Source organism: Pseudorca crassidens, chromosome 7 (genome assembly GCF_039906515.1).
Source record: "Pseudorca crassidens isolate mPseCra1 chromosome 7, mPseCra1.hap1, whole genome shotgun sequence".
Lineage (NCBI taxonomy): Eukaryota > Metazoa > Chordata > Mammalia > Artiodactyla > Delphinidae > Pseudorca > Pseudorca crassidens.
This window is the reverse complement of record NC_090302.1, coordinates 3,133,419-3,153,927: the sequence shown is the minus strand read 5'-3', so window position 1 is coordinate 3,153,927 and position 20,509 is coordinate 3,133,419. Positions and strand designations below refer to the sequence as shown.

The following is a 20,509-nucleotide window of genomic DNA, read 5'->3' as shown; positions in this document are numbered from 1 at the left end:
CCCACAGCCCCTCCCCTCCCTGCAGAAGGTCCCACCCTAGGATCGCCAAGGGTCCTTCCGTGGTTCCGGGTGGGTCCATCCCTGGATCTCAGTGATCTGCCTCCGCCGTGAGGGCCCCTGTAGTACTTGACCCAAAGCTGCAGCCCAGTGCCTGGGTCCTACTGAGGCCACGTCAGGGTCCGGGCAGAGGAGGGACACATCCCGTGAACAGGGACTCCCCCTGCAGGCAGCATTACCCCACCTCTTGACCAGGGAGTCAAAGTTCAAAGGCCCCGTGGCTGCCCAGGGTCGCAAAGCTCTGAGTGGTGAGTGAGGATTTGCACCCAGGGGGTCTGATGCCATCGCTGGGTCCTTACCCACTGGGCTGGGCTGCCTCCCAACCCGGGCTTTATTCTCTCCAACACGTAGGGGCCAGCTCTTCGGGAGAGGGCCTTGGTTGGGGAGCCTAGGAACCACATTTTACCGGGAGCGTTGCAAAACTTTCTAACCTTTCATCTTTTCCAGCGTGTTCTTCTCATCGGCCACAAGCCTTGAAACCATCATCCTGACCCAGGAGAGTAGCACAGACAGAAACGTGAGGGGACCCGATTGCATATGGCAGGTGGAGACTCGCCCTGTGACTGCGGGGAGACTCGAAAGGTAAGGAGACTCTGCCCTCTGACAGACTCCTCGTTCCCTCATGTGGGCCCCTGTCTGTCCTCCGCGTACATCTGCAGGCCAAGTGGCTGCTCCAGGAAGCTGATTGGCTGGGCCGGGGACTCTGAATCACGGTGCGTGAGGCGCACAGCCCGGCTCCAGCTCACTTCCTGCCGATTAGAACATTTCCCCCCCGGGGGATTCCTGAGCCCCCAGTGTTCTGGCGTCAATCTGTTTCCTTGCAGACTTCACATCTCAGGCAGACACATAATGTATAGGAAGAGCCCGGCCATCTGGGCCAGAGGCTCTGCAGGCGCAGGGCTGACGTGGTCCAAGTGGCCCCACCCCCGACCATGCTGGTGCTTTCTCTCTAATGCACGGTCCAGCCACCATCAGTGAGAGACGGCTCCCCAGTTCCCGCCCCAAGGCAGCCAGGAAAGTTTGGCAGGAATCCGCCTCTGCCGTGGGCACGGAGCCCAGCGGTGAAGTGCGGGGGCTGTAGCCTCAGGCAAAGCTGGACGCAAAGCTGCTCTGCCCTGACTCTCATGCAGCCCCGGAGGAAGCGGCTGACCCCGCGGGTCTCTGTTTCCCCATCTGTAAAGTGGGGCGCTCAAAACTGCCCAACGTGCTGGGAGGACGCAGCGACCACTGCCGCTCGCCACGTTTGCTGGTTCCCTGGACCCTGCCCCTGGCACCCGCAGTGCGACGTCTTCAGGTGGACGGACAGGCCCCCCAGAGAGCGTGGACTCTCCTGACGCAGGCTGGCACACAGCAGGTGCTCACGAAACGCTCCCATTGACCCCGTTCTGCTCACACAGACCTCAGGTTTTGCCTCGTGAGACCGGAAGCCCTCTGAGGAAGGAGCACGTCCCGGAAACACCCAACAAGACGGCAGCGGGGCTGGGGGAGACCTCCACTCTCTACTGCTTTAGAATCAGAGCCTCCGGATTAGGCTGCCTCCGGGGACCCCGGAGAAGGCCCCGCCTGCTCTGGGCCTCACTTTGCTGTCTGAAAACAAAGGGGTCTGTTTCATCTGCCGTCCAAGCTGGCCCTCAGTGCCTTGCTTCCAAAACGTGGTAAGTAATGTATCAAAGGCTTCAAAGTGTCCTCCCCACCCTGACAAGCTCTGTGGTTGAGAGAGAGAATTCCCATGACCTTCAGCCTCTTTAATATGTTCCAAGGCGTTTCCACACCAGGGTCCCACACGCCCCCAGCTGTCCCTTCATCTGTGCCGCTTCAACAACTGTTGGCCTAGAAAGCAGCATCCACGTGGTGATGGCCACCAAGGGACGTGGCAGATTCATCATAGGGAAACAGTGGCCCAGAGAGGGCAAGCGACCTGCCCCAGGCCACACAGCACAGTCATGGTGAGTGGGATGGACACCAGGCCCGAGTCCTCCTCTCCACCCGACACACCTCAGGCGCCCTCCCAAAGCCCCAGTTTTCTTGTACCCAGAGCATCCGAGAGCCCTGCAGCCACTGGACATTCCCCCCATGAGGGCTCATCACCTGGGGACCGCTTACCTTCTGGGCTTCCCTGGATAATTGGATCCCCACCCTGATCCCCACCCCCAGCCCTAGCCAGCTCGTGTGGACTCATGGGAGCTGCTGGCCCAGCATGAGAATGAGCTCAGCCTTCGTGTCTGCTCTCCAGATGCCCCAGTCCCAGACCTCCTCTGATCCCTGCCCCAAGCACACATTCCACGGTTTGTCCTCAAAAGACAAAGGTCACACATCATGTGTGCTTGCTCTCAGCCCAACTCCTCCCTGGGACCGTGGTGGACCCCTGGCCAGGACGGCCACTGGATGTCACCTTGTGTGCCACTGAGGTGTCTCCCCGGGGCTGACAGGACAGCAGGGCGAGGTCAGCCTCCGACCGGGCAGGAATGAGGCGGGATGGATTGGTGATGTCTGTCCTGCTGCGAACGGACAAGGGGCTCATCTGTAACTTACCAGGTGACCACCTAAGCCCGCCTCCAGAGTTTACTGCTGGTTACTAATTTGTGCTCAGTCCAGGGCTCGGCCTGGGTGGCACTCCTCACTTGCAGACTCGCAGACGGCTCGCCAGGGTGGACCCCTGGGGCCTACATGGACAGGACACTGTAACAGCTGAAGTGTCGTCACCCAGTCCTCCCAGAGGCACAGCAGGAGTCAGCCCGCGTCTCAGATGAGAACCGAATCCCAGGGGCCAGGTAACAGTCAAGGCAGGCTCCAACCCCAGTCGCTCTCAGACCAAGGAGGAGGGAACCCGGCTAAGCCCCCAGCCTGCGCCAGCCTCCACTCCACCTGCCTCCTCTGGGCTGGGGCTGGGCCACCCCCTCTAGTCCTCACCCTTGCCCATCTCTCTATATGTGCTTATCTGAGCCGCCTACTTCCCTGCATTCCCGCATCAGCTCACCTGTGTCGCCTGGAGCGCCCGCCCCACCTCCCCGCACCTGGCTCTCTCCCCCAGGCCTGCAGGACCCAGCTCGCTCTACGGCTCCCTCAAGACCCAGCACTGTCCGAGCCCCGAGTGGGTGGGTGTCGCTCTGTGGCCAGAGCACTCCGTATATTCATGGGAAAATTAAACGCCCCCTCCCCGACCTTCCTCCGTCTCCTCTGCCTGGAATGGCTCTCAGCAAGAAAATGTAAGGAGATAGATAGAGATGTTCTCAGCCTGGGATCTCATCAGAGGTGTCGGAAACAGCAAAACATCACCGTCATCACCAGGTGCATCTGCACGTTTTTCTGTGAAGATGGAGGGACCTAGAACCTTCCAGAGTCGCCTGGGAAGTTCCCTGAAGGCTCTGGCAGTGCACCTGGGGGAGCTGGGATTCTAGGGACTACGGGGGAGTTGAAGGGTCCCAGAGTATGAGTGGAGAAGCTCACACAGATGTGAACCCTGTGTGTGTCTGTCGAGTCCTGGGGGCTGGAAGTGGCCACCTGTGTCATCACAGCCGGCTCCCAGGGGGACTCACTGAAGGTCTGGACACAAGGCACAGTGCGGGGGTAGGGGGGTGGCTGCCTCTGTCCCCTGCCCCGGCCCCCGGGGAAGCCGGGAGTCCAGGAGAATGGGGCGGAAAGTGCCGAAGGAGACCACAGCCCCCGCCTCCGCTCTCCCGACCCAACACGGAGGCCGGGCTCATACGGGCTGGGTCCGCCGGACCGGCACTGTGGCTGGCACGCAGTGGGCATTCTAGAAGCGTCTGCTGTGTGCAGGTCCAGTGACAAGAGCCATGGCTGTGGCAACGTTCACAGGCCACTGGGGGCGTCCTCGGGGCAGTGCCCTCTGTTCCTTCTGCCCCAGATGGCTGGCAGCTGCCTGGGCTTCTGAACGGCAGCAGAGCCACCCAGGACCCAAGAGGAGCGGCGTGGGAAGCCGCGCCCCTAGCCCATCGCCATCCAGCCTCCAGATGCCTCTGAGGCCCGAGGAAGCTGCGGGGTCGGGAAGCCCCCGAAGGCCTGCTCACCGACGGCAGTCAGTGTGGCCACTGTCCCCGCCGGCTGGACCCGTCCGGCTTGGTGGCGGCGTTCCGTCACTCCCAGCCCCTAACCAGTCACTTCCAGTTGCTTGGAGAGAAAGCACGGCAGGCTGGCTCGGCCGAGGGAGGATGTGTTTTGTGAGGGGCCTCGGCAAAACCAGAACCTAAACCGTGGAGCCGCTTAAGCTCAGAGTTTATCCTTCGGGATGTTTACCAAGCGCCTGAGGCCAGCCCCCGGCGAAAGGCCGCGCACGGCCCTGCCCGCGAGGAAAGCATGGTCCAGGAAGGGTGGCTGCCGGGATGCAGGCACCGGCGGGAGCAAACCCTCCGTTTTCTCACTGCTAAAGGGACAAACAGCACCAGGGCCCAGCCTGCAGCTGGTGGTCCCTCTGCGACCACGTGGATCGTCTTAGGTCACCGACAGCAGGTTCCCCGGGAGAACCTCCCCCCTCAGCTCTTGAAAGACCCTCTCCATCTCCAGGGGTCCCGGCCGTGCCTGCCCAGCCCACCGCTCCCAGGGATGCCCACCCGGGCCCTGTCCGCCAGCCCCCAGGTCAGCAGAGCAGAGCACTGCTTGGCCAGGCAGGGGACCCAGAGTCCTGCTGGGCACGGACCCCAGCCCCTCCCCTCGCCCCCTTCTATTCGACTTGGCCATCCTAGCTTCCCTTCTGTTTGTCATTTCAATCATCTCAGGGCAATTTCCTTTCTCATCTGCACACTGATTCCCCTCCAGATGGCTTCTTCCCCCCATCCCCCTCTACCAGGGTCTCGGGCCAAACCCCAGGGCTGAAGGCGGGGAAGGAACAGCGGAGGGTGGCTGGCGGACAGGAAGTCGCTGGCGGCGGCGCCTGCTTGGAAAGGGCCGTCCTCTGCAGAACGGCTGGCTGAGTGAGCTCGGGCTGGTCCCACCAAACCAGGGGCAGCGGCCACAGCTATGCCATGAGCACATTTTTAGACTGTGAGTCAGCTGTTAATAGAGAGATTTTTTTTAATCATCCCAGAGAGAAGGCTGATTTATAGCTCTTCTCCACTGGGGCTGCACCGTCAGGGAGGGGGTTTGAAAGAGGCTTGGGTGGAGGGAGAGGGCAGCGGGCCCCAGACCAACCACTGGCTGGCAGCGGAGCGGGTCAGAGAAGGGCGTACCGACCTCCTGTCCCATCTCCGTGAGGAGGCTCCCGAGATGAACGGTCCTATCACCTAGGGCTCAATGGGGCCTCCATCGGCTCTGACACCCGCTGGTGTCACTGTGACTCTAATGCCTCATGACAAGGGAGCACGAATCAGTCACAGAAACGGCTTTTCTCTGTCCCCAGCCTGTGCCAAGGCTTTGGGGATTGAGGGATGAATAAGACAAACCTCTTATGCAGAACAGTCAACACGTGTGAAAAAGAGCTTTCCAGATCTAAGCAAGGGTGAATGGACGTGTCCCTCTGCGCCTACAGAGCAGGGGCCGGAGGGGAGAGGGGCCGTCAGACCGGACTGCCTGAGCTTCAGAACAGCTGCGATCACCGCTCGGCAGCGGCAGGCGGGGCCGGGGAGGCTGATGCAACAGAGCCAGGCCGCCGGGAGCTCCAGCCCTCCCCGCCCCATCCCCGCAGAAGCCTCACTCCCTGGCTCGAGCAGGATGTCCTCTCACCTCGGGGGCTCCTGCAGGGCGGCTCCCGGCACCTCTGGGGTTTCTGCTTGGGTTGGGGGACGGGGAGCCAGGACACGAGACCTTGGTGACCCAACCTTTCCATTTTCTGGGACGACGGCGCCTCAAGCCCACCTCGCACCCAGCCTGACAGCGGGCTCTGCCCCCGGCTGTGTAGCTTCTCCAGGCCTCGCTCCCTCAGCTCCAAAACGAGGGTGGGCACCGTGTCTCCCTCACAGAGGGTGTAAAAGGGGTGGAGGTGTCTACTGCAGGACAGCCAAGGACAGGCACCCATCTGACCTGGCCCCTCTTCCTTCTCGTTCCCAAGACAGACATTGCTAATCAACCACCGCTCTCCTTCCTACAGATTCGAGTCTGCCTCAGAATCCCTCTCAACACCGCCGTGGGCCACCACTTGTAACTGATCAGAACTGTCAGTGAAAAACATCTCTCTACGTAGAGAAGAAAGGGAAGCCCAAAGGCGAGCAGGGGCCTGCCTGAGCTCTCAGAGCTGGCAGTAGAGGGGACACCAAGCTACAGTTGTCCAGAACATCGGGGAGGAGAGGACAGGGAAGGCAGGGCTCTGGGGGTGGAAGAAGCAGCAGGGTTGGCAGCACCTGAGTGAGCAGGACCCAGCTGGGTAGCGTGACCACCACGGAGATCAAGGATGCTCCCTGCTGGGGATCCTAGCCCATCCCCAGGGGGTTGCCCTGTCCCTGCCCTTTCCCCCTCACCACTCATGCTGTCTGGGCACAGCCCATAGATGCACCCAGTCCTGGGAGGAGGGCTGGGTGAGTGCAGAGAGGGCTGGGCCTGGGGGTCCGAGGGCTGGTGAGATCCAGGCCAGGGGCTGGCACTGCCACTCACGGACCTGTGAGTGCTGGTCATGGGGCGTGTCCCCTTGTCCCCCTTCAATTACATGGGAACTGCAGCAAGTGGGCCGTGGGTCCCAGGTCTGGGGGAGGGACACAGATGGCTCCCCAGGGGCCTGGGGGTGAGGGTCTCCCACAGGCAGCAGCTACAGCCTGTGTTTCCTTCAGGTCTGCTCACATGTCTACCCTGGTTCCCCAATGCTGAGCAGGGGCCATAGCTGAGCCCTCCCGGTGGGCCCCGTGCCTGCGCCAGGCTGACCTTGTGCAGCTCAGCAAGGCTTGCTGAATGCATGATGCCGAGGACGCAGTCCTGAGGGCTGACCAGATGCGGGAAGGGGACGGGGCTCAGAAGCTGAGAAGCAGTGAGGTCACCGTCTCGAGCCACCAGGCCCCCCTTTTGCCCCAGAGCAGGTGCCCGTGACAAACCAGAGATGGGGGTCAGCGGCTTACAGTGAAAGTTATTGCCATCAGACAGAAAAGCTCCTTTTCTGATGGCGGGAAAAGAGCATGAACTTGGCCCAAGCACTTGGAATGGATATTCCAAACGTCCCACAGGCAGCAAGAGGCAGAGGAGTAGAGGCAGCCGGAGGCCCGAGAACCTCCTGTCTCGAGGTCGGCTCAGGGAGGCCCCCGCAAGGTCCCTGCGGAGCGTCGGAGCAAGCCCCCCAGCTCTGACGGCAGAGCACCCCCGGCCAGGGAAGGCCTTCAGAGGCCCACACGCCGCCAAGGGCAGCGCCCACCTACCTCCGCCCCCCAGGATGCAGGGCTAAACAAAAAACAAATCGTGTACACTGGAATAAGGGAAAAGAAGCCTAATAAAACATTTATTGGGCTTCCCTGGTGGCGCAGTGGTTGAGAGTCCGCCTGCTGATGCGGGGGACACAGGTTCGTGCCCCGGTCCGGGAAGATCCCACATGCCGCGGAGCGGCTGGGCCCGTGATCCATGGCCGCTGAGCCTGCATGTCCGGAGCCTGTGCTCCCCAACGGGAGAGGCCACAACAGTGAGAGGCCCACGTAACGCAAAAAAAAAAAAAAACATTTATTTTCTCCCAAATGACAGCCTTAATGCTTTTTACGAAATATTTTAAGAATGTCTCAGTGTCTCTGTCTTGCTAAGTGTGTGTACTATGAATTGCATGTGATTTCAGCCCAGCGTGGGGCTGGGAAGTCTGGCTTTCTCCCATAAACCACCCGCACAACTCTGGAGGCAAATGGGCGGGAGCCAGGCGTAGATTCCTCTAGGGAACATCTGAGATTCTACTGAAAACCAGTGAGAAGAGAGCTCCACGCACACAGTAGGCAGCCTCCTGCTAGAAAGAGCTCAGGCCTGCCTGGATCTATACAGACTGGAGATGAACTTTCTAAGGTGCGGCATTTAGCGGGTGAGAAACAGATCCTCTGGGCAGATGTTGAAGAGTCTGGTAGTTTTCAAACAGTGTTTTCTGGAGCCCCAAGGGGTCCACTGGGCCTCAGAGGCTGCCCGCGGGGCTGGGGGTACTGCTCCCCCAGACGATGCCGAGAGCATCCCACCTCAGTCCATTTCACCTCCTGGACTTCCACAGGGACTTCCTGTGACAGACGCCGGGGAAACTTAAAAACACGCTGGTAATGACAGCCCCGCTCTCGCAAGGTCCTGTCGGAAACGGAGAAGCAAGACAGCGGTGCCTCTGCAGCCACATGCCAGTTGGGCACTGAACTGCCCAGTTCCACGTAGGCAGCAGCTGGGACCACGTGGTGGGGGAAGGGTAACCATGGCAACCTCCCCCCAGCCATCGCTAAGTAATTCCTCCACAATGTACAATTGCTCTGTTTATAGGAAGAATGCTGACCATATATTCTGGTTTTCCATGCACAATACTTCACTAGGAAAGAATGCAGAACCCACCAGAAGGAGCTCACGTTGCACTTTTCCCAGTCAACCAAACCTCTTCCTGGTCCTTGGGGAATATGATGGATGGGGTTCCACCGCTCTCCCTGCAACCCGAGAAGATGTAGGCTGCCCGGCCTCGGATCCACTGTCCAGAGGAGGGTCCCCATGTGTCAGACCACGGATGCCTCCCACCTGAAAACCTCCTGAAGACATAAGGGGCCGTGGACTGTGCCAGCCGCGGGTCTGGAGTCTGTAATCGGGCCAAACCACCACGGCACTGGTTGGTCAGAATGAAAATTCAGCCCCGTTGAAGCACAAGGGAGTTTGGCTTCTCGCTGACTGAGGCCACAAACGCTGCTCTGTAACTTCAGCTGAGCCTCCGTTCTCTGGGGAAGAGGCACACACGCTCTCTTCCTTGCGACATGAAGTTCAAACTTAGGAGGGCAAGATGAGTCTCAGGCGCTAAAAATAATCCATGGGTTCTTTTCGAGGAGGGCAATCCGCCCCGCTGCTGGGCCCGCCTCGGGAGAAATGCTTTCACTCCCCATCCCGCCTTTGATGGATGTGGGGGCCGTGTCGTTGGTATTCCAAACGAGGCCTGTAATTTCCTGCGACCTGGAAATCCAGATGTTCCCCGGCTTAGACTTTACCGCTCAGAACAATGAACTTTACTAAAATGCACCCTGGAACTTTTTTGAAACTATTTTTTCATGGGATGCGCGTGACGGGAAAGCGCAGAAATCAACCAAGTGTGGCTCAGTGAACGATCACGGAGTACGCGCCCAGGTGTCGACAGCCAGGTGGCGGCCGCTGAGAGCCCGTGAGCCCCTCCCGCCTCTGTCCCTTCACCTGCGCCCAGAGTGGCCCCCACTGCCTCGAATGACGCCTTAAGTGAGATTCATCTGTGTCGCCAGGTACGCTCTTTTTTCCCATTGCTGTGTAACCGCATCGAGGCCTTTCTTAAAAAGAAAAGAAAATTAGTTTGTTATTTGAAGGGGAAACCTACCCCGGCGGGAGCTCCGGGTGGGAGGAAGTTTGGCTCTCCCGGGCCACCGTCCATCAACGGCACCCACGTGTGACTCACCGCTGGTGTCTTCAGGCTGCCTCCAGTGAGCTGGAGAAGCAATCTCAGTTATTAAAGGCTGTGCTGATTACAAGCGCCTCCCGCAGACGGTCCAGTGCGGGGTAATCCTTTCCTTTCCCTGTCCCCAGTTTCTACATTTTTTAATGAGAGGAGGCAGAGAGCTGGTCTAGGATGCAAAAGATAAGCTGTTCTCCCAACTTCAAACAACCTCCCTGCATCTGGAGCCTAGACGCCCCACCCAAGCCCCGTCCTCTGCAGAGATGGTACCCAAGAGATACACGGGCTTGGCATCCACCCTGCCCAGGGCCTGGTCACAAAATCAGTGGACAATATCGACCGCTTTCCTATAAAGAAACAAAGCCAGCAAGAGCACGTAAAGGAAGAACAGAACCTATTTACAAAACACTAAAGCATTCCAAAATGACTAAGCCTGTTTGACAAAGATATCTATACGAGGAAAGCATTGAACCTAAGTTCTAGAAATCAGACAAAAATGGAAGAGGAAACTCTTCGTGGATAGGAGGCATATTAAATATAAGACTGCCATTTCTTCCTAGAATTATCTATTCATGGAACTGAATCCTCAGTAAAATATCAGTAGTATTCTCCGCGGTGGTGTTGCAGGGAATTTAAGAGATAATTTTTCAGTTCAAATAAAATAATGAACTCATGAGGACAGACTAGGAATTTCTGCTTCAGTACCGAAGTCACCAAAGCAGCCCTCTCTGACATTAAAGCCACCACATTTAAAACAGCTTGGTACTGGAGATGTCAGCCCATCGGCGGAACGGAGCAAATCCAGAAATAACCCCAGAAAGACATGTGGGCTCTTAGAAGATGATAAATTGGAGGGAGAAGATGGAATGTCCTGTAAATTATGGTCCCGCAAATGACTAGTCATTTGGAGGCAAAAAGCTTAAGGAAGAACTGAAGTCCTACTCTCTCCTTGCACCAAAACAAATTCCAGAAGGATGGAGTTTTAAACATGAAAAATAAGACCATAAAAAGTAGGGGCAAAGTCACACATGGATTTATAATACAGTCTTGGAGTGGGAAAAAACATTCTAGACTGTACCCAAAAGAAGTCATATCAGAGGATATTGACTGATTTGAATACAGAAAATTTGAAGGTTCTGCAAAGCGTACACATGTACACATATGTGTGCATATGTACGTCCTTATAACATACAGATGCTATAGATGCCATTACCTATGCATGTGTATATTACACATACACATATATATGTAAGTATCTCACATACATATCCAAATTCAAAGATAATCTAGCAGCCAAAAAACAAAACCAAAATCCTGCTACAGGATAGACCGAGGCTCCATTCCTTCATAAACTAAGAGCTTATACAAATCAAAAAGCCTCCAATTAGATGAAAAGATGTGAAACCCAACTCAAGTGATTTCTGAGCTATTATATTGGCAGAAATGTGAACGTTTTCAGTACCCGGTTTGGCGAGGGTCCGGCAGAAGAGGCCGGCCCGAGGCCACGGCGCGAGGCCAATCGTGTTCTCGTTGGCAGGACACTCTGCTCACCCCAGTCGACACTTAACATGCACCTTCAGCCTCTCAGTTGGGAATTCCGCTCCACGACTTCACTTACTCTTAAGGAAGTACGCCAAGATACACACAAGAGAGTGTTTACAGCCCCATTGCTTGTCAAGGCAAGAACACTGCAAACAACGGAGGTGTTGCCCCAGCACCGAGGCACTAGCCGCGGGAGCTGCTCTGGACGCTTCCCTGTGACGTAGACACCCTCATCCTCCTCGTGATGCCGACAAGGAAACCGAGGCACAGAGAGGTTGGGTCCCTGCCCAAGGTCACACAGCAGGTGAGGCCTGGCACGGAACCTGGCACATGGCGGAAGCCGCTCCCCGGCAGCCAGTGCTATTCTTATCATGGTGGGCGTGAGGGGCTCGGGCTAACGGGTTATTTCTTGAAGTGGTTTGTATCATCCTTGCAAAACATGTGAGGCTGATTCTCTCCACCTAAGCGCTCTAACAGCAAATTGTAGGGCGGACCTGACTGGGTGAGCAGTCCTGGAAAACAGGAAGATTTGGTGACTCCGCTGTGTCCTGAGCAGACCATCACCATCCTGGAGGCCACAGGAAGGTGCCAGGGTGCTGGAAAGGAGTCCAGAGCACCCGCGGGCTCCACAGATGCTGGACAAGCGAAGCTGCAGCCCCTCCTGCCTGCTGGAGCCCAACCAGGCTGGCCAGGCAGTGCTTCTCCCCTGCACGGAGCATTGCTCCCCGACGAGGCCCCGGGGCTGCGAGCCACGCTCGGCCACTTCCAGGAAGTCATCTGAAGCCAGTCGTAAAGGCTGGGAGGATCCCCCTCCTCTGGGTTCCGGCTCTGGAGCCGCTCCAGACGCGCTCCCCACACCCTTGGCAGAGGTCCAGGGGGATTCTTCCCTCTAGTTGAACCAGAGAATCTACAGGGGGGGCTTGTCCTGCAGATGAGGCGTGGCTCCCTGGGGCACTGCAGGCCAGTGTGGAGGTCACTCTGAGGGCAGGGCCTAGGGACGGTGGGGGGGGGGGGGGGTGGCAGCGGGCCTCAGTCCCCGGGAAACTAAGAACAAGGTATTAACAAATGTCTCCCATGGTGAGACCATCCCAGGGTCCTCACCAGCTGTAAGGGGAGGCCCCTAGGGGCTGCTTTCGGGGCCCTAGAGGGAGTGGCGTGGCCCAATAGCGGGCAGCACAGGGCTCGTTCTCCAGACACCTGGTCACCCTTCACACCGCGCGTGACTCGCCCGTCCCGGGAGAGGGGCCAGCGGGGAAGGGGGACTGGACTGCCCAGCTGGGAAGGACGAGCAGTGGAATCTCCACTCCGCTGATAAGGAAATAATTCTCCATCATTGTCTCCGGTTCAGCCGCGATCACCTTGTGTGTTACAACTGACGTTCCTTCAGGAAAACCAGAGTCACGGACAGTGAGAGCTGGAGGGGCCTGGACGTAGCCATTCAGTCCAGGAGCCGTCTGGGCAAGCTCCCTTCCCACTCGGCCCTCAGCTTCCCGGAATGAAGGGTGGCCTGGATGACGGCTGCAGAGATCCTTTCACCTGGACCTTCTGGGTCCCCAGGGCCTCTCTGGACATCTCCATGGGGTGGCGGGGTCCGCGGGGGAGAGAGCACAGCTGGTCACAGTGAGGCCATGGGCGGGGGGACAGAGAGGAGGCAGGTTAAAGGGGAGCACATGGGCAGGGGTGGGGGAGGGACCACCGTGGGCCCACCGTGAGGACAGAGCCTCAGCCGGCCCAAGGCTCGCGGCGCTGGGGAGGGGACCTGGGCCTGGGCAGCAGGCAGACGTGCCCCTAGACGAAGGCCTGGAAAGCCCAATACGGCCGGAGGGGGACAGAGCAGCCCCGGGCCCAGCCTCAAGGCCCAGTCCCTTCTCCCACAGCCACAGCTAGGCAGCAGCTGTCCGTGTCTGAGGCCTCCTCCACTGCCCCCACTTACAGCCACAGCTAGGCAGCAGCTGTCTGTATTTGAGGCCTCCCCCACTGCCCCCACCTCCTTCGCTTCTTGCTCCAGTTGCAATTTCGTTCCAAATGGTAAATATTTTATTTCCATCTGTGAGGCTCCCATGCAGATGACTTTCATGTGGAAAATACCTTTTGCTACTCAATCCAGCACAGGAGTCTGTAGTCCAGAAGGTGAGTTCTTTGTGATGCCAGTGGGCAAGCTTTTAGCAAAACACTCCGCCTTCCTCTGGACCACGATAAAGCAAGGGAATTACCCCCCGGGCCCCTGGCAGATGACATCTCCAGGGTAAGGGAGCAGAGAGTCCACTTCTGAGTTGTTGTTTCAACCCCGCCTGGCCCAGTGTTGGCACACAGCCCTCCAAGACCCCTCCACTGGGTGGAGCACAGGGGTTCCCAGCGTAGACTTGGGGAGCCGCTTCCTAGCTGAGTGACCTGGGGAAAGTTACTCCCCCTCTTTGATCCTTGCGTTCCCCTCTGTAAACTGGAGGTGAGAACGGAACCTTCTTCAGAGTTTGCTGCAAGCGTGGCATTAAGTGATGCTTATAGTGTTTAGCCCACTGTTCAAGCTCTTGCAATAGAAGTGGCCAGAAATATGGAATCTTAGACATTTAGTGCACCCCTTCAGCTTACAAAAACATGCTTGGATTGCTAATTAAAGTAACAGCTGCTGGGTACGCCAGGGGCTGCTGGCACGTCAGGGACGCGTGCTGAGGCCCAGAGCAAACCCTGTGCTTGTACCAGCACAGGGTTCAAAGGATGTATTTAAGGAAGATCAACCCGTTGGGCGTCTCTCTCCCCCTGAGGGCAAATCCAGTCACCTCCTGACTGCGGCTGCCCTGAGCGTGGAGCCTCACCGGTCTGCCCCCAGCACTGCGTTCCCAGGGGCCCTTTACAGACGGAGGATGGACGGGGCCTCTGCAGTTCACCCCTGGACCCACTGGCCTCTCAACAGAGTTCACACCCGAGAACAGCTGCTCGTAAATGCGGTTTTCATTAATTTCCTGGAAGATGGAGTTTTAATTTCCACATGATGGGTCTTGGGAGACCTGGGGAAGGAGGACCCAGTGCAGAGCTGGCCTCCGTGGTCCCTGGCACCCTTGTTTATATTTATTCCCACATTATTTGTTTAATTGTCTCCAGCCCGTGCCCAGTGTTCTGGCTCCGAAGGGAAGGGGCCAAGTCCATGAGAAAGCGCCCCATGTACTTTCCTGGGGGGAGGATCCCCCCAAGAAACTTGAACTTGCAGCAGCTCAAAGGGGGGCGGTGTTGAGACCCCACAAAGGACAGCGAGGCCCCTCCAATGGGTGGACATCACGTCACTCCTCTAGAATGTTCTTTGAGCAGTCCCAGAACGTCCATTCCAGGGAGGGGACCACTGTGGTCCAGGAAGCCCGGGAAGGAGGACAAAACTTGCAGCAGAAACGCCGCGTCGGGATGGACACACGGACACACGGGCTGCCCAGTTCCAAGTCTTCAGTGTGAGCGTGAGCGGAGAGCGCGGCCGGGCATCGCCCCAGGCAGGGCTGCCGGTCCCTGCGGCCTCCCTGCCGACAGGTTGAGGGCTGCCAGCTCCTTGCTCTGCTTCGAGATGTTGCTTCCATCCAGCCAAAGCACAGGGGGGCCAGGGAAGGCTGAGCAAGGGCCCTGCCTCTCACTCCCCAGCAGCTTAATGTGTTATAGGAGGACAGCTCCTGCTGCCCTCGCGCGGGGACGCTGCGCCAGGCGCGGCCACCCTGACTGTGTGACGGGGGACAGTTCGTGCATCCTGCCCGCCTCAGGTTCCTCGTCTGGAAAGTGAAATTCGTAAGGGTACCTGTCTCACGGGAGCACGACATCCTCAAGGAGCTAAAATTTGCCGAATGTTTAAAAGCCGTCAGGGCACACGGTGAGTTCTCCAGAAGTGCTGGTTAAATTAAGAAGATGCATAAGAAAGGAGGCCAGATATAGGAGGAGGTGGGTGCCCCAGCACAGTGGGAGGCCAGGGGGCCTCACCTCCCAGACACGGAACCGAGGAGTCAGAGAGCCGGGGGCCCAGCTGGTGGGCAGGAGTGGCCTTGAACCAGACATTCCAGGAAGCAGCAGTAAGGCGGCCCTGCCCCCCAGCAGCAGTGACCTCCAGGGTGGAGGGTGGGGGCATGGGACCCCTCCCAGCGTGGAAGTGCCCACTCTGCCTGCCCCGGGTAGCCCTGCGGGGTCACATCACTGCACAGACATCTGTGGAGTTTCACCAACAGCCCAGTAAGGTCCTGGCCTGCAGCTCCTGTCTTTGGCCCTCAGATGGGGTCCGTGCTCCAATGATCAGGGTGCTAACGCAGCGCCCCCAATCCCAGGGCGCCCCATCCATGTCCCCAGACCCGGCCAGCTCGCCGGGGACCCTGTTCCAGGCTGAGAGGCTGAGTCCCCGCTTCCCCGAGGCAGCTCACCCAGGCCACTGCCACCAGCACCTTCCAGCCGGCTCTGCCCCCCTCCTCACCTGCTCCCCTCGGGCCCCAAACTCAGCTTGCTTTCGTTGTTTGTTTGGGGACTTTTAAGTGTCAAAAATGTACACTTTTAAGTGTAAAATATTTCAAACACATCGGAAAGTGCATAGCAGCACTGCCCAGTAGTCCTTTCTGTGATGGGGGGTGTCCTACCTCTGCCCGTGCGATTCAGCAGCGCTGGACGGACACGTGGGGCCTGGGGCACTGGAAACGTGACCTGCCTGCCTGGAAACCTTCAGGTGGAATCTGATTCGATCTCAATTCACGGCCGTGACTGGGCTGCCACGCGGGACAGCACGGGCTTAGAGGAGATGGCTCAGACACCATGAACGTCAACGTTCATGAAGTTTCTGTGCCATTTTAGTTTCTCCAGAAACAGAGACAGGGATTGGAGGGCAGGCTGTTCATTTGGAGGATGGAGAGAACGCTGGGGGCGGGGAGTGGGCCACAGGAAAGGGGAGGCACCAGTTAAGAGCATCCCCTCCAGGTAGACACATGAGGACTGGCCCGGGCACACAGCGCTGTTACGGCAGTGGTACCGTGCTGGATGGATGAATCACGCGTGGGCACCCACAGAACGGAGTGTCATTCAGCCGTGCAAAGAGGTGAAGCGCTGACACAAGCTGTACTTGAACCCCGAAGACATGGTGCTGAGGGGAGAAGCGAGACATGCAGGGGATGAGCGGGAGTGACGGGTACAGGTTGCTATTCAGCTGAGGGAAATGTATTCCAAGTAGATAGAGGTAACCGTCGGACAACATTTGAACGTACCAAAGTCCACTGGACTGTTAACCTCTCCGCAAAAAAACACACAAGAATGTGTGAAGTCAGTTCTCACAGCAGGGGACTGGGGGTGCGGTGCTGCAGGGGCATGCTGGGAAAAGGTTCCAGAAGTAACATCCCCAAGGGTAGGGAGCTGGGGTATTTATACACCACCACCACCCCCCGCCCGTCATGATGGCCAAGCATCCCTGGGCACAGAGGTGCAGCCCTGGGGACTGAGCTGTCTGGAGGACGCTGAGGGAGAGGGTTGGGGGAACATGGGGGGGCCCAGATGCTGCTTCTCCCGTTCTTTATAATAATAATAATGAAACAGCCCCTCTGTGCACCACCTGCATCCCATCCCACCCGCCCCCAGAGATCATCTCTCTCTTCTTTTTTTTTTGGCCACGCTGTGCACCTTGCAGGATCTTAGTTCCTCGAGCAGGGACTGAACCCAGGCCCTCGGCAGTGAAAGCGTGGAGTCCTAACCACTGGACCGCCAAGGAGTCCCTGAGACCACCTTTCTCTTGAATCCCCGTGTGACGGGGAGAACGGTGCCCCCAAAGGTGCTCTAATTCCCTGAACCCGTGACTCGGTTATCGGAGAGGACTCTGCAGATGATTAAGGGAAGGATCTGGAGGTGGAGGTTACCTTGCGTGATGCGGCTGGGTCCTGTGGTGTCACGAGGGTGCCTACGGGAGGGAGGCAGGAGGTCAGAGCGGAGAGAAGATGCGAGGACGGAGGCTGAGGTCTAGGAGGGAAGACGCTTCCGGGAGCCCAGGAAGGGCCAAGGAACGCAGGCGCCTCCAGAGCTGGGACAGGCTGGGCGGCCGATGCCCCCCCGGAGCCTCCGGAAGGACCCCGCCCTGCTGACACCCAGACTGCAGTCCAGTGAGGCGGCTTTTGCACTTCTGACCCCCGAGACTGTAAGATCGCACGTGTGCACTGCGTTAAGCTGTCAAGTCTGTGGTCATCTTGCGGCAGCGGCAGGTGTGGCATTTACGGCACGAGCATCGATTATCACCTGTCTCCCACTTGCCTTGCTCCCTCACTTCTGTTCTATATTCATCCCTGCTGATTCACGGAACCGTTACCCATCCTTGTACTGCTGAGTAACATTCTGCCACGCGGATCCACCACAATTCATTCGTCCCAATCCCTGTCTATGGGTTTGGAGCTGTTTCCATGCGTTGGCGTTCTGTTTTGTCTTTTTTTTCTGGTACGCGGGCCTCTCACTGCTGTGGCCTCTCCCGTTGCGGAGCACAGGCTCCGGACACGCAGGCTCAGCAGCCATGGCTCACGGGCCCAGCCGCTCCGCGGCACATGGGATCCTCCCGGACCGGGGCACGAACCCGGGTCCCCTGCATCAGCAGGCGGACTCTCAACCGCTGCGCCACCAGGGAAGACCCCGGCGTGGGCATCTTAACGGGCGCTTATAAACTTCTTTGCGCTCTTTCCTGTTTTGTAGGTTTCTCTGGACTCGTATGTCCGGTGTTTATTTATTCAGCAAATGCTTCCCGAGCATCTGTACTCGATGCTACTTACTAAGAACACAGCCGGGCAGGGCTGGGCTCCAAACACAGCTGGTCCACCAGCCACAAGCCACAGAACACAAGTCAGGCTGCCGGGGGCTCCCTGGCGCCCCTTCCCCAGGCACCCTGTGAGAAGGAAGTACCCTCATCTCCATCCCCCCCAGCAACCCCACAACCCCCCAAGAAACCCTTCCTGCCCGCCTCTCTCAGTGGAAGCTAAGCCTCCTTCTGTGTGCCCTGGGGCAGGCAGGGTGAGAAGTGACTGGCGGTTTGGAGCCCGCTGGTCTCGGCATCTGTGCCTCCGCCCTGGTTACAAGACATGTGGCGGGCCATGCTGAGAAGACACGTCAACACCGTCAGACCACGAGCATTTCAGGAGGAGCACTCAGTGCCCTAAGGACGTGTCATCAGGTGTGAGGTATGAGGTCATCACAGAGGCTGCCCCAGGCCTCCCTGTATGCGCCAGGCAAGGCGAGCCCCCCTCTGCAAGCCTTCTCTGCAGTCATCACAGTGAGGCTAGCAATTTCCCCACCTCACGGATGAAGACGCTGAACTTCGAGAGGATTGGTCCCCTGCCCAGGTAAGCCCAAGTGGGCAGAACATCGACTGCAGGGCTTTCGAGGTCTTCTGCCGGAGGAAATTCCACCTCTTCTGGGAATGCCCTGTTTGGTTCGTCCTGTAGATGGGAGGTCCCTAAAGGGAAAGCCAGTCTTTCTGTACTCAGGACCCAGGCCAGGGGCTCTGAGTCTCTGTTGTGCTTAGAATACAGGGACCTGATCTGAATCCTGAAATCATTCCTTTATTTATCAAAAAAAAAAAAAAAAAATCTACTGAGCTTTGCTGTGTGCTGGGCGCTGGGCTTGGCGTGGGGCTGGATCCGTGGATGAGACAGAGAGGGCCACGCCAATCGGAACCTGCAGAGGGTCTGATTTCCAACTCGCCTGAGTCAGGGCCCCAACAGGAGGCAAGTGCTCTCTCAGGACAAGATCATTCAAGGAGGGTTTATTCCCAAAGGGACGATTGCAGTGGTGCAGGAGAACGGGTGCCCTAGGGACAGCATGGTGACTGGGGGCTGTCATCCCAGCCCCCAGGGAGGAGGGGAGGTAGTTTCCAGACCCCAGGTGGAGAAATCAGCCTGGGAGGAGATACACGGCCAGCAGAGATGACCTGGGGGGGCGGGTCACACAGCCTGCCTACTCCCCTCCCTCCTTTCTTCCCACCCCCACCCAGTGGCTGAGTCCACCTGGAAGCCAGAGGAGCAAGGTGCCTTTGATATGGTCTACCCAGGACCACCCTCAGGACAGAGAGCAGAGGGGAGAAAGGCGGACCATGGGTACGGAGGGGCAAGCAAAACACCAACAAATGTAAAATGGTGCAGCCACCTTGGAAAACAGAAAGCCAAACGTGGCGTTTCCAGATGACCCAGTGAGTCCACTCCTGGGTACAGACCCAAAGGAACTGGAAACGGGAACCCAAGTCCAGGTACACATAGGCTCACAGCAGCACCTCCCACGATAGCTAAAGGCGCAGACACGTGCACCCACCAGCAGACGCAGGATAAACAATGCATGGCCCTCCCTACAGTGGAATAGTATTTAGCCCTAAAAAGGAATGGCACTGATTCGTGCTACCACACGGACGAACCTTGAAAGCATGACGCTGACGAAAGAAACCAGACACAAAAGGACAAATACTGTCCATGAAATATTGAGAAGAGGCAAATTCACAGAGACAGAAAGTAGATCGGAGGTTACCAGGGGCTGGGGGAGATGGGAGGCTGTTACTTAGCAGTGACAGAGTTTCTGTTGGGGTGATGAAAGTGTTTTGAAAATAAATAGTGGGGATGGTTGTACAACATTGTCAATGTAATTAATACCACAAAATCGTACATTAAAATGGGTGAACTTTTTGGTATGTGAGTTACATCCCAATAAAGCTGTTTTTTTTAAAAAAAAAAAAACATCAGGGCTTCCCTGGTGGCGCAGTGGTTGAGAGTCCGCCTGCCGATGCGGGGGACGCGGGTTCGTGTCCCGGTCCAGGAAGATCCCACATGCCGCGGAGCGGCTGGGCCCATGAGCCGTGGCCACTGGGCCTGCGCGTCCGGAGCCTGTGCTCCACAACGGGAGAGGCCACAACGGTGAGAGGCCCGCGTACCGCAAAAAAAAAAAAAAAAAAACATGAGACACATTCCACCCCTCTGCCCCCCAACACTCACCCAGTCCTGTCCTCCCTCTGGTTGAAAAGCTCATGTCCCCAGCACAGAGGATGGACCATGTCCCAGGAGCTGCCACATCATCGTGGGCAGTGTCAGTATGATTACAGGACACGCTCCCCCCTGAGACGTACAACCGGCTGTACCAGCGCTTTTCCTGCAGGGCAAATGGAAAGGGGCAGGGGGGACAGGAACAATGTGGGGCTTCCTTCCACCTAGGGTTCCATTGCCCCTTGACCTCTGCATGACCTCTGCTGGTGGGGTGACCCAAGACTTCACTTGCCAAGGATCCGGGTCCTTGGTGGCCCTGCCTTTGTTTTCTTCCCTCGTGAGGAATTTCTTATGTAAACAGCACAGCCTAGGTTTGATATATTTCTCCAATCTGTCAGCATCTTTTAACTGGTAAGTTTTGTCCTTGTATGTTTAGTGTGATGACGGGTGTACTTGAAATCACTCTGTCTTCCTTGAG

General features: G+C 57.7%; 1 long non-coding RNA gene across 9 annotated transcripts in view; it reads left to right on the top strand.

The window, feature by feature from the left end:
- LOC137227284 (uncharacterized) overlaps window positions 1-19,769 on the top strand; it is a 41,445-nt gene extending 21,676 nt beyond the window's left edge. For 5 of the 9 annotated variants that reach the window (XR_010944773.1, XR_010944772.1, XR_010944768.1 and 2 more), the window contains 2 exons: window positions 505-639; window positions 1,455-16,564. This is a non-coding gene — a long non-coding RNA (uncharacterized lncRNA). Of the gene's footprint in view, window positions 1-504; window positions 640-881; window positions 16,565-16,721 lie in introns of those variants that run through there. The other 4 variants (XR_010944770.1, XR_010944775.1, XR_010944771.1 and 1 more) reach the window with 4 other exon arrangements.
- Window positions 19,770-20,509: the final 740 nt, after the last annotated feature.